At 45.7% G+C, this 13,567-nt stretch overlaps 1 pseudogene; it reads right to left on the minus strand.

The window, feature by feature from the left end:
- Positions 1-2,725: 2,725 nt before the first annotated feature.
- Positions 2,726-13,567, minus strand: part of LOC124594895 — a 28,689-nt pseudogene continuing 17,847 nt past the window's right edge.

Raw genomic sequence — 13,567 nt, forward strand, 5'->3', positions numbered from 1 at the left:
CACTGCCACCTACGTGAAGATGTCACTGCGCCACCACCGGGTCCAACTGCCGGCGCTCAATGCGCTGGAGACCACAGGAGTGGCCGTCAACACCACCGTCGGAATGATTCTTTTCGTGTCGGTGTACCGGCAGCCTGATAGACCGCTAGATGAAGCCGATTTCGACGCCCTGTTGTCGTTGGAGGGGCGAGCTTTCATTGCCGGGGTTTCAATGCGAAACACACCGAATGGAACCCGCGAACTGTCAACCGCAGCGGGCGCCGCCTCTCCCGCGCTGTTCACCGTACGGACGCGATCACTGTGGGGCTGTTTGACCCCACGATCTTCCCTGTACGGGGACAACCGGGCGCGCTCGATATTGCTCTTCTCAAGGGCATCGGACAATTCGCGACCGCCAGGACGCGAAACGTCCCATCCTCCGACCACGTACCGGTCATTTTTGGCCTCGAGGTGGTCGGAACTTCTCTTCCAGAGAGCCGTCAGATCCATCGCAGGCTGGACGCCGAGCGCTTTCGGACGAATACCCTCGAACTGCTCGAGGACGCACCAAACCCGGCAGAGGTAGGGGCAGACACCGCCCTAGCATTCTTCACCCGAAGAATATTCCAAGCAGCAGATGAAGCCACGCCGAGACATCGCCAAGGGCCACGAGACTTCTCGCGACAGCTACCGTGCCCTATTCTGGACGCGATCACAGAGATGAACCGACTGTTTCGTGAATGGCAGCTCACTCGCCAAGCAGACACGAAGCGCCGTTGAACCGCATGAGGTGGGAAATTAAGGCAGCAGTCGAGCAACCCTGGAACGAGGAATGGGCAGACCTTGTGTCTACCCTCAGCCCTGAGGATGGTAGTGCATGGAAGGTGGTAAAATCCTTCCTATGCCGGCAACAGCGAATACCGCCTTTACAGGTCGGGAAGGACTTCGCCAAAAACGCGAAAGCTGGCGAGAAATCCAGCGCTCTGGCTGACGCATTCGCAGCGAACATCACAGCGTTGGCCGACGTCATCGACATGGAGCACACACGGCGGGTTCGCGAGCAGCTACGAACCTCCCGCGCCGCTAGGGAGGAAGGCGACGTTATCGAGCCGATAACAGAGGAAGAAGCTGCTGTGCAGCTTCACTCGCTGAACCCCAATAAGGCTGGAGGTAGTCATGGCGTCACAAACCTCCTGCTGAAGAACGTTCCGTCGGGATTACACTGGCAACTTCCCGATGTTTTCAACGAGATCCTCCGATCAGGTGTCTGCCCCTCTGCGTGGAAACACGCGGAGGTTGTGGCCATTCTGAAATCCGACAAGGACCCATGCCAGGTATCCAGCTACCGACCCATCAGCCTGCTCCCGTCCCTCTCGTAGGTTTTCGAGAGGCTGTACGCGAGAAGACTGATGGGACACGTCACCCAGGAGGGCATCATCCCGAACGAGCTGTTCGGGTTTAGAGAAGAACATGCCACTTTCCACCAGATCCTGCGGGTGGTAGAATCGGCGATGAGGGCACTGGAAAAAGAAAGGAATACCTTGGGGCAGTGTTCCTCGACGTCTCCCAAGCGTTGGACTCAGTGTGGCACGACGGTCTCGAGTTCAAACTTTTTGAACTAGGGGTATCGACGTCCCACATGACGCTACTGCGATCGTACCTGTCTGAACGAACCTTCCACGTGAGGGCTGATGACAGTACGTCGACAGACAGGTAGATGCGTGCAGGAGTGCCGCAGGGGTCGGTACTCGGCCCCTCGATGTACTCCCTGTACACTGCCGACTCCTCGAAAGTGGCAGGAGTTGAACTGGCGCTGTACGCGGATATACAGCCCTGTTCACTCGCAGCATGAACGCCCAAGTGCTGAGAAACCGCCTCAAGCGCGGGTGCGACGCCTTAGGCTCACGGGTAACAAAATGGCGGGTGAAATTCAACGCCACGAAGAGCCAGGCAGTTGTCTTCACCCGAAGACTTCTGCCGCCAGGGCTTACACCAGTCGAAACTTTGGGAGAACCTATCCCACGGAGTGGGACGGCGAAATACCTAGGGGTCAGCGTAGACCGCAGGCTCACCTGGAAGCATCATATCCGTGATGTCAAAAGGGGAGCAATAGGATGACTTCGCGCCCTGTATCCGCTGCTAAACCCGCAGTCGTCATTGCCACCACAACACGGCTTCAAGCTATACTTAACATTGGTCCGCCCACTGTTAGAATATGCGGCCGTGGTCTGGGGGGAAAGCCGCAGATGTTCACATTGTGACTCTGCAGCGGATACAGAATCGCGCCCTGAAGACTGTCATGCATTTTCCGAGGCGCTAATGGACGTGCCAACTCCACGAGGACACCGGGATCCTGCCTCTCCGAGACAGGATCCACGCCATCGCCAAGAAGTTCTACAAGAAAGCGGGCCACTCCGGCAACCGGCTCATCCGAGGACTGGGCTAACAATCTCACCACATGCCAACCACGCATTGGCGTGACCTGCTGAGGAATTTTTACTAATCCCCGATCAGAGCGTGTTTACCTCTTTTACAGGATCCACCAGCAAGGAAAAATCAACAAGAATGGTAACGTCTTTTCTCTCACCCCTAGGAACCGCAGGAATGACAATTTTCTCTAAATAACACCATCTCGAGCCTAGGACAGGCTCGTCTCTTCGGCGTCAGAATCTCACAAACCGAGACACAGGCTTTCAACTGAGCAAGGCATGGAAAACCTTACTTAGCTCCATCGAGGAGTCACGCCTCAAGCGAAGACAAGATCCTTCCACGACGTCTGCCGGGGACGCTCCGCGGGATTTTGCATCTTCCAGCACTTGGCGCGACGCTGGGGACGGTTCGGACCTGGGTCGGCGTCCGCAAACGGATTGTCGGCGGCCGCAGTCGGACCGTCGGCGCAGGAATCGAAGCCCGACTGATAGACATAAATAACAACGACAATGAGCAGACAGAAAAGGGAAGAGGCCCCCACGCTGCCGCCCACACCCCACTCTCCGTCTCCACAGCCAACATAGAGTGGCTGACGTAAAATACCTCGGAATGACTATGGACCAACGCCTCACATGGCGTAGACACATAGAAGCCCTGAAGGTAAAAGCAAGTCAAAGGCTTCACGTACTATACCCCACTCTAAACAGAGAGCAGCCCAGCAGCCAACGTAGGGTTAGGGTGTACTGCAGTCTAGTGATCCCTATTCTCGAATACGCCTGTCCTGTATGGGGCTACGGCGCAAAAACCCATATCAAAAGATTGCAAAGCAATACAGAACAGAGCCCCGAAAAGAGCCATACATATAGGCTCCCGTTTCCCCACTACAGACTTGCACGCTACCGTCAATATACAACCTCTTAAAACAAGGTTTAAAAATCTAGTACAAGCATTCTACGATAGAGCTGGGCAATCCCCGAACGCGCTGATAAGTTCCCTTGGTAACTAAAACCCAAGACAATTCAGGATCAAAACCCCTCAGATGCCTACTAACATGAAAATACACAGACCCACTATCTAACCCCAGATAAACTCAGGAAAACTAAAAAAAGCTTCTCGCACAAACGACAGGACCCCACAAGAAAGCCATGACCATTACCCTTCCACTCCAAAAGGCAGAAGTAAATGTCGCAAAGACAAAATACTTCACCAATTCAGCCTTCAAGTAAAGCTTAGATAGATAGAGAGAGGGAGAGAGAGAGAGAGAGAGAGAGAGAGAGAGAGAGAGACTGACAGACCATTCCATCAGAACCACCTGATGATGGCAGAAAGGTTATTCGCTGAAATATCGAGGGACTTAAACGATCGCATCCGGCTGGACATCCGAGAGCCCTGGAAACAACAGGAAGACCACCTTCAGACCAGTATGTAATTCCAATGGTGCTGTGTGCGGCTGATGCTCAGAGCGATTGCACGTGCTGAAAGGCACACGTCGACAACAGCTGTAGCCGATTTTTTAAGCGTACGAGAACAGACCTAACGAAATATTTACTGATACCATAAACGAAGTTGTTGATCGCTCCAATATCTGTTATTCTTTGTCATAATAAGGGTATAATAACTTTGATAATTTGCTCGTATACCCCTCCATATTCACAAACACGGACGTAATGTTCTGTCTCCTCAAATGTTCATTATATGTCCGAAGTCAGTTCTGTCAAATTATCTAATGTAGAGCGATGTTCGTGAAAACTATTTTAATAGTCTGGCTGTATATTGTTAGTTTCTATCCACGTCTCTTGATAGTTCTTAATTAATCCTATCACGGTTTTCGTAATGCACGGCAAGGGTGCTATGGGTCTGTGGGAAGTTGTAGATGTTGGGCCCTTTCCTGGTTACAGGGCCGGTATAATCACGTGTGTAGTCCAGTCTTCAGGAAGCGAGTCGTACGACTATTAAAATTTCCAGCAGTCACCCATTTCCTTGTTCATATGCATCGCATAACAAATATTGCCCACTCCTGTTGCTGTATCCGCTGTGCAAAAGACGATCGGTGGTTCTTCCTTTGAAACGTCGATCATCCGACTAAGATTAACTGGATGAAACACCTACTGGAGCACTCATACATTTAGACAATGCTGATAAAAGCGCTGTTTTATCTAAGAATGTGTCCGCGAGTGAATCATCCATCCTTTTGAAACTGATATATCGTTGGTTCCTATGACGAAAAGCCCTGAGACGTCTACATATGTGATACTAGCATCTTTATGTAAGTTCCTACAAATTCCTGTCCATTTCCTTTTCTGCATTTTCTTCAAATTACCCCTCACGTTGGAGTCTATTTTCTTGTGTTGTAAGAAACTGTCGTGTGACTGATTTTCACGATATTCTCTCATTGCGTTTTTTCTTGATATTGGACATTCTGCATCGCACCAAATGGTTGCACTAAACTGATGTATTCCTTCTTTGGTGTGTTCTACATTTTCTCCATGGGAATTGATTCGAGAGTCGTTTTCATATTTTTACGATATATGCTTTATAATCGTCCTCCATGCTGTGACACAATTACGTCAGAAATTAGGTGCAGGACCCATGTCTTATATTTCTCCCATTGCGCTTCTTTTATTCTCCATTTGCACTTATCTCAACTTATTGTCTAACGTAGTTGCTATTCCTTGTTTAATTTCAGTTTGGAGGTGATCTGATCCCAGTGTGTCCCTCTTAATTGTCTGTTGAATTGCTAAAGGAGCCAATTATGGCCAATTTGGTCTAGATACTGTGATAGACTTTCGTTCATTAAGCCACATTAACTCGCAATCTTCAATAATCTCTTCCACTTTTCCCGCAGCCGTCTCAAACTCAGCCCCCCAAAAACTATCATGTGCATTACAGTAACCACACACCAGATACTTCGTCTGGGTCTGGATAAAAATATTTCTCCCCAATCTACACTGGAGTCTGGGTCTGGCTGGGTAGTAACTGGACATAAACGAGAAACTGCTCATATATACAGGATTGTTATAATTAAACTTTCGCTAATTGAGAGGACTCCATGAGAAACTAGTGATAATAGGACAATTAAACTGCGTGGAAACATTTTTAAGGACATGTGAAACAGAAATATCATATAAAATATTGATATAAAAACATTTTGTTTTCCACATGAAGGGGTAACATTTGTTAACTGGGTACACTGTTTACGTTCCAGGTGGGAAACGTTGCTCAATGAGGCGACTATCTGCGTCCATGACAGTCTGGAACCGCACTGGAGAGTGCCCTACCGCTTCCTGCTGGGATGTTTGCTACCTCCCTGGCAATGATCATCTTCTACACCCAACGTGTGTTAATGTCCTGTTAATAAATCATTCCATTCAGGTACCCACACCCACAAATCACACGGGTTCAAATCTTGTGTTTTGGTGGCCACGCAATTTGCAACGATCGGCGAATGATTCTGGTTTCTCCAAATGTATTACGGCATAAGCAAGTGACTCTATGTTACCGTACAAGCACCGGTGCCTAACGGCAAGTCATGACACTAACTCTAATGAAACGCAAATCCTGCAGTGTATGGTGTGAACATCGTGCCTATAAAGCTGAGTACTCATATGGTAGCAATACGGCATATAGTTTTCCGTCTACACTGGCTCATGCAACGAAAATTAATTATAACCGCCCCGTATTTGAACACTAACTGCTACAACTTGCAGTTCTTCGCCATTTGTTACTTGTCCAGGCAATATTTTGTAAGAAATGTTCCTCTGGACAGGAATCGCAAGTCCTCCGCTATCACACATCCCACATTTTTCTTTTATATCGTATGCTGGAAGCACCACACCTGAAGTACTCTTAAACCGTATTTCCAGGAGTCCTACGGTATTTACTTTTTTTCGAAGTAATTCGTGTAGCGAACTTTCTCTACACGACAGATCTACTGCTGCTAGTTCATTCCTCTGTAAAATTGTAAGCATTATCCTATTCATAAGGTATTCTGTGATTTTTCCAATTTCTTACAATTGTATATATTCACCTCCCCTTGATTGAATTATTAAACTGGAGAACCGTCCACTACTCAGTTATCGCCTATAGCTTGGGTCATAACGACGTTCACCCAGTGAGGTGAAGGTGTATAAGGGTTTGAAGTAATTAGTTTTATTGGTCGATGAGAAAATATGTGAGCTGAGCGATACGCATTCCAGTTGTTGGTGTCTTCCTGTTGAGGAGTGCCCACTTTTATTTTCATATTGTACCGTGCAGTAAAACTGGCTGCTCTCAACCAAGGTTGTTAGCTTAGTTTCACTTGCTGTTGCGACTCGTCCTTACGCTTAAGTCGGAAAAATGCTTCCATGTTATTTATTCGGCACTCCATCACAACCATATTATTCGGAACACTGGGTCCTAATGAACGATATGATCTTAAATTTTCCTTGCTACTTTATATTATGGGTTGGGCTGTTTTGGGGAAAGAGACCAGACAGCGAGGTCATCGTTGTCATCGGATTAGGGAAGGATGGGGAAGGAAGTCGGCCGTGCCCTTTCAAAGGAACCATCCCGGCATTTGCCTGGAGCGGGATTTGGGAAATCACGGAAAACCTAAATCAGGATGGCCGGACGCGGGATTGAACCGTTGAACCGTCGTCCTCCCGAATGCGACTTTATATTATGCTTGCTGAATGACGCAACCATAACCGTTTTCGGGCTACCATGCCCGTCTTCAGATGGTTAATGTTTTTCGCTACAGCATGTCGTCTGCTCCACACTTCACAAGAATATTTTAGTCTTTAGTACCAGCCACTTCATCATCTAAGTACAGAGAAATATTAGGCATCTCAAGATGGGCGTGGTAGCCCGAAACCGGTTATGGCACTAAAATAAAACAATTAAAAATATTCGTGGCTGGCTGCGTCTTTCACCAATTATCATAAACGGCCGCTTAGTTCACAAGATCCAACATGGATAAAATAACTTTATTTTATATTGTTGCACATAGACACTGCTTATGTTTGTTCCCTTCTGTTACATTAACGGCATCTTCTGTCTGTGGATCAATGATGTTCTTGACAACAAATACATTCAATGGACGGAGAGGGGCATGTCTGATGTGTGTTGTCCACCGCATTTTTCGTATCTTGTGGCGCCTTTGCACTGACTGCTAATTTGGCCGTAGCGTGGACATTTGAAACATTGTTGCGCTGCAGGCGTACCTGATTCTATATATTCCATGAATATATACAAATGGCAGTAAAGTTTGTGACTGAAATGTGAACAATCAAGTCTGACGTTTCCCGAACATTCCGATTCCAATCTGCATAAGTGGCTTCGGAAATCTCACATCGTTGTCACTTTGTATTCCCTAAGAAATACATCGAATACCTCCTCTTCATTTAATGAGAGTTCAACGTCCCTGAATACACTTCGCTTGTCCATCACATGTATGTGAATATGCACATCAAAACTATTTTCTTTGAAAACTTTTTCCTGTACTAATTGATTTAATGCCTCACTTTTCCTAATCTCTATTTTGATACGGTTTTTGCGAATAACAGAAATTTACAATATCAGTCTTTATTATCGGTAGTTTTTAATACATTTGTTTCCCTACGACCGTTGGGTGGAGTGTACCAACATTTCTGTCGAGACTTTCGCCTCGACCGTTGGGTCGAGACTTTCGACGTACAACACATATGCATCCGGGACTGTCTTTTTATATCTATTTTAAGGTATTAGTCAATCTATAGAAGATGGCTGTGACATCTTCTGCGTGTTCTCTTTGTCGTTTTTCACCCAGACACCACCTTTTGTCGTCAGTGGAAGCTTTCCTGTCTGTCTTTTCTATAGAATTCGCTGGAATTTACTTATCGCCTTTCATGAGATAATTCAGCAGGTCCTTTATTCGGTGTTCTATTGTCAATATTGAGTCCCGTCTTAAAGCCGTCTTGTCAGCTCCTGAGAACTTAACTGCAGAATTTCATTGGAGAGCCTAAGACAGAACCTAGCAGCGTTCTGATATCTGCACACTATTTGTGTTGGACATGCGCTAGTTCCCTGTTTCGTCACTTTCTTCACGTCAACCTTCACTGTATTTCAAACTAAACATGACGAGAATCTGGGATTGAATTTAGTGGGGTTATTACTATCAAATGAAAATGAGCTCACTAGTTCACTGATTAACACGAAGTTACACCGCACTATCATAGAATTACCACGACGCGATACACATAAACGTTACAAGCTATGATGTCCCGCAGCGAACATTTGTGTTTTATATGACGCCCTTGATTCCATTTTGCACTAAGAAACTCAAATGATATGGTCCACCAAGTCACAAGCCCAGAGTACAAATACTAATGGCTGTAAAACATTTGGTAATAACAATATTTTCAACTGTAAGCTGATTGAGCACTCAACGGCGCTCTGACGAAAGGCTCTTCTTGTGGTTGCCGTTAAACAAATCGTGATTCAATATTGCACGTTAATAACAACAGAAAATATCAACGGCGCTCTATCGAAATGTAGTAATCTACAACAGTATTTAATAATCACAGAGCAACGATGTATTTGGTTGTAACAGTAACTTCAACTGTACGCTCATTAAACGCTCAACGTCGCTCTGTCGAAAGGCTCCTCTTGTTGCTTGCCGTTAAACAAATCGACATTCAACGGTGCACGTTAACAACAACAGCAAAATTCGGGGAACGCAACTAGAAAGCAAAGACACGAATCCGCCAAGATACAAACTTGCAGATCAAGTTGATAATACACCATTTAACGGTACACACACACACACACACACACACACACACACACACACACACACACACACACGCGCGCGCGCGCGACCACAGGCAGATTCAAACTGTCAAACGGTGAGCGCCGCTCTACCAGGAGGCAATCTCGCTGGTGCAACCTTGCAGGCAGCAAAATAAATAGCAAACAACCGGCTCATACTAGCAACCAAGAGACTAGTCTGCGTGAGGCAGCTTCGAATACCAACGGCCACAGTATACACCACCACATGCTCTTTAATGGGGATACAATGCGTAAGGAGAGAGCAAGCTTACCACAAGAAGCCGGGAACTCGATAACACGTACAAACGGCAGAACATCATGCCTCCAGGAACATCGCCTCACCGGCCTTCTGGATGAGTCGCAACACAAACCACGACGAGGCATGGCTTCTCGCTTCAAAACAGCTCACTGTGTGATACAATTCCGCTCGCGAAACACGGCCGTCCACGCGGACCACCTACAACCAACTTCCCGTACGCTAGTACGTCCTCTGTCTCCGAAAGCCGCCAGCGATTACGCGCTAAGCATCGTGACCCCGTCTGGCGGGCGATACGCCAGAGGAAGGAGAGCAGGGCTCATTAAATATTACACACACTGACCTGTTTTCACATATTTACTTATGAATGACGAAAGTGCATCTGAATTCGTGCTTCTACGAAAATAAATCGAAATTCTTCAAGAAAAGCAGGTCTGTATCGCGAAGGTGTTAATTACAGTTAATGTGCTAGTAGGAACCGCATTATGAGTTGAGAAACTTCTATACCTGCTGTGATAAGAGCTAATATCATACAGCTAATTAAAATCATTATATAGTGATAATATATATGGTTATTAATTAGCTGTATAATATTAATTCCAAATGCTACATAGATCGAGTAGCATGAGATTGCAGTGCCACACAATGCGTACTCGTACTTTCGGAAAATGTTCATCTGCCAATACGATTTGTATATGTGTGTAATTTCCTCCGAGTTATACACTGAAGAGTCAAAGAAACTGCCTAATATCGTGTAGGGCCCCTGCGAGCATGCAGAAGTGCCGCCACATGACGTGGCGTGGGCTCAACTAATGTCTGAAGTAGTACTGGAGGGAACTGAAGCACTGAATCCTGTATGGATGGCTATAAATTCGTAAGAGTACGAGTGGGTGGAGATCTCTTCCGAACACCACGTTGCGATGCAGCCCAGATACGCTCAATAATTTTGATGTTTGTGGAGTCTGGCTGCCAGCGGAAGTGTTTAAACTCAGAAGAGTGTTTCTGGAGCCACTCTGTAGCAATTCTGGGCTTGTGGGGTGTCGCATTGTCCTGCTGAAATTACCCAAGTTCGTCGGAATGCTCAATGGACATGAATGGATGCAGGTGATCATACAGGATGCTTACGTACGTGTCTTCTGTCAGAGTCCTATCTAGACGTATCAGGGGTCCCATATCACTCCAACTCCACAACCCTACACCATCACAGACCCTCCACCAGCTGCAACAGTCCCCTGCTGACAAGCAGGGTCCATGGATTGATGAGGTTGTCTCCATACCCGTACACGTCCAAGCGCTCAATACACTTTGAAACGAGACTCGTCCGACCAGGCAACATGTTTCCAGTCATCAACAGTCCAATGTCGGTGTTGACGGGCCCAGGTGAGGTGTAAAGCTTTGTGTCGCGCAGTCATCAAGCGTACAAGAATGGGCCTTCAGCTCCGAAGGTCCATGTCGATGGTCTTTCGTTGAACGGTTCTCGCGCTACCACTTGTTGATGGCCCACTATTGAAATCTGCAGCAATTTGCGGAAGGATTGCACTTCCGTCACGCTGAACGATTCTCTTCAATCGTCGTTGGTCCCATTCTTGCAGAATCGGAGATTTGATTTTTTACCGGTTTCCTGATATTCATGGTACACTCGTGAAATGGCCGTACGGGAAAATCCCACTTCATCGCTACCTCGGAGATTCTGTGTCCCATTCCTCGTGCGACAACTATAACACCACGTTCAAACTCAAGTAAATCGTGATAACCTGCCATTGTAGCAGCAGTAACTGTTCTAACAACTGTTGTCTTAAATAGGCATTGCCGCCCGCAACGCCGTAGTCTGCCTGTTTGCATATCTCTATATTTGAATACTCGTGCCTATATCAGTTTCTTCGGCGCTTCACTTCAGGATAATCACAATAAGAATCTGTACTGCTAATATTTGTAACGTGGGTAATGATTATGGGCTATTAATATTTTAGTTCCCATAACGATGATCTAAAATTAAAATTGTAGACGTGAAAATCAAAACGGAAGAATTTCGTTCTAAAATATTTCGAACTGCCCACAAAACATTTTACGGAAGAATTGTATGACCGGAAGGTGATGAGAGGTGTGTGTGTGTGTGTGTGTGTGAGAGAGAGAGAGAGAGAGAGAGAGAGGTGGAGAGTGTGTGTGTGTGTGTGTGTGTGTGTGTGTGTGTGTGTGTGTGCGTATAACTATTAGCACTTTTTGGTGTAAAATTTGTTGCAATGTAGTGGACATTTATACCTATAGACGCCAAATAAATACGGGATGATGTAGAGCATTATTGTTGACTACCTACAGCAAAAATGTAAGAGAACAAAGAAAAATTGTAAAAATAATGGTCAAGTAAAAATCAAAAAGTGTCTCACATAAGAGCTTGAAGTCCAATATCTTTCGGCACAATTCCACTTTGGCGTATTAGCAAACTATATCACCTTGTCGGCACAGCATAATTTATCAAAACGGAAATCTACAAAACGAGCAAGTACAGTACAGTACAGTACAGTATTTAAAAGCTCTAATGTTTGTCCGTTCTTTTTCTATACAACTTGCGCCATCAACGCAGAGACACTTCTCTCAAATAAGCAGAACGTCCTTGCATTTACCTGTTCACAGGTTTAAGCTATGTTCATTCCCAATATCGACTGCATATTACTAAGATGCCTATGAAACTCTTGAACATAAATCGGTGGTAGCGCTTATGAATAAACATTACCTCATATTACAGGAACGGTACTTTGGGTTTCAATGTATATGCGGGATAAAAATGCTGTTCTACACATCTGAATTTTCACTCCGCAGACACTTCTTGTGTCAAGACGTAGAGCCCCAAAATACATATCAGCTCTAGCTCAAGATCTGAAGCAATTCGTTCATTTTACTTAGACAAAGACTGAAGAGCACAAAAAGAAAAATATAGATATAGATATAGTGTAACCAATTTGGCTACGAACTGTGCTCCTTTATAAGAAGATGTTATGCACATAGCGAACCGAACTCCATCATCATTGTAAGAAAGCGTTTCCCTTAAAGGGGTGTGAATTTTTAAGCAGGATAGGGAGACACTGGAAGATTATAAATACTGTATTTATTTGCATATCAGATTTTCACTGAATTAGCTTAGTCTCAAATGGTTTACTGTTGGATTAACATTACCTGTAGTGTCTCAAAGAATAATAAGTTAGCAACAACTGGTACACAGATAACAAACATACAGCAACGATACACGTTCCTGGTCTCGACGAGTAGTTGCTAAGATGGTGCGCCCATTCGCATTGATGTCACAAAACGAGTAACCGAAAAACAATTAAATATCGTAGATGACACGAAAATACTATGTCCTTGTGCTGTGCGATGTAAATTGTTCACAAACATATCGATTTTCTTGGCTCTTCAAAATATGTACTTTCCATAAAATGCTAGTGAGAGCTTTAGCGAAATTTTTGTAAGACGCGATTAAAAAAGTTCTCGTTTCAGTGCGTTGCTGCAGCGTATATGCAACGTAAAGCGACACCGATGCGCGTATATAAGCACCGACATCTAGGCAAGGCCGACATCTAGGCAAGGCGCTAGTGTGGAACTCTTGTCTTTGCAGTGTGTGTGCGGTAAATGTGAAAACGTGAACTGTGGCGACTTTATTACCTAATACATCCAAATAGGACCAACGTGCTGTTGTTCATTCTTTGGATACGGAAGGAGAAACACCGCCAGACATCCATCAGAAAATGATGAATGTGTATGCGGCTTCACGTCTGACGAAAACCACCGGTGTGGAATGATACGGCAAATTCCGTGCTGGCCGCCATCCGACACAAAACGCCGGTCGATCTGGAAGGCTATCTTCACCCATGGCTGTTGGTCTGAAGTACCTGATACATTTCATTGTTGAAGATAACAATTTCCTTGAGCGCATTATTGGAGACGACGAAAGCTTTAGCGACAAGTTCTCCTTCTCCTTCATGATAACGCACGTCCCCATATCGGAAATATCGTAATGCGGAAGTAACATCAAAGGAAGTGGGAAACACTCAGGCACCAGCGCCTGTAGTCCTGATATCTTCCCTTGTGATTCTAACGTCCTCGGTCGCTTAAAACAGACCT

Source organism: Schistocerca americana, chromosome 1 (assembly GCF_021461395.2).
Source record: "Schistocerca americana isolate TAMUIC-IGC-003095 chromosome 1, iqSchAmer2.1, whole genome shotgun sequence".
Taxonomy (NCBI): Eukaryota; Metazoa; Arthropoda; class Insecta; order Orthoptera; family Acrididae; genus Schistocerca; species Schistocerca americana.